The sequence below is a fragment of the Trypanosoma equiperdum genome, assembly GCF_001457755.1.
Source record: "Trypanosoma equiperdum strain OVI genome assembly, contig: ctg_1019, whole genome shotgun sequence".
Taxonomy (NCBI): Eukaryota; Euglenozoa; class Kinetoplastea; order Trypanosomatida; family Trypanosomatidae; genus Trypanosoma; species Trypanosoma equiperdum.
In genome coordinates this window covers 651-863 of record NW_027122971.1, presented here as the reverse complement: position 1 = coordinate 863, position 213 = coordinate 651, and positions in this window count along the sequence as shown.

Sequence of the window (213 nt, the reverse complement as noted above, 5' to 3'; positions counted from 1 at the left end):
CAGGATCTGAAGCGCACATTGCATCAGCGGAACGGTGAGCTCGGTAGTCTCGCCGAGCGCAAACGACAGTTAACATGTGACATCGCGGAGCGGCTTTCTGAGATTGCCGTGCATCATGATATGATGAAGATGGAGGCTAAACTCGTAGAGGAGCAGCGGCGGCGTCTTGCATCAGATTTGCGAGAGAGGCAAAAGTCACTGGCCGGTCTTCGG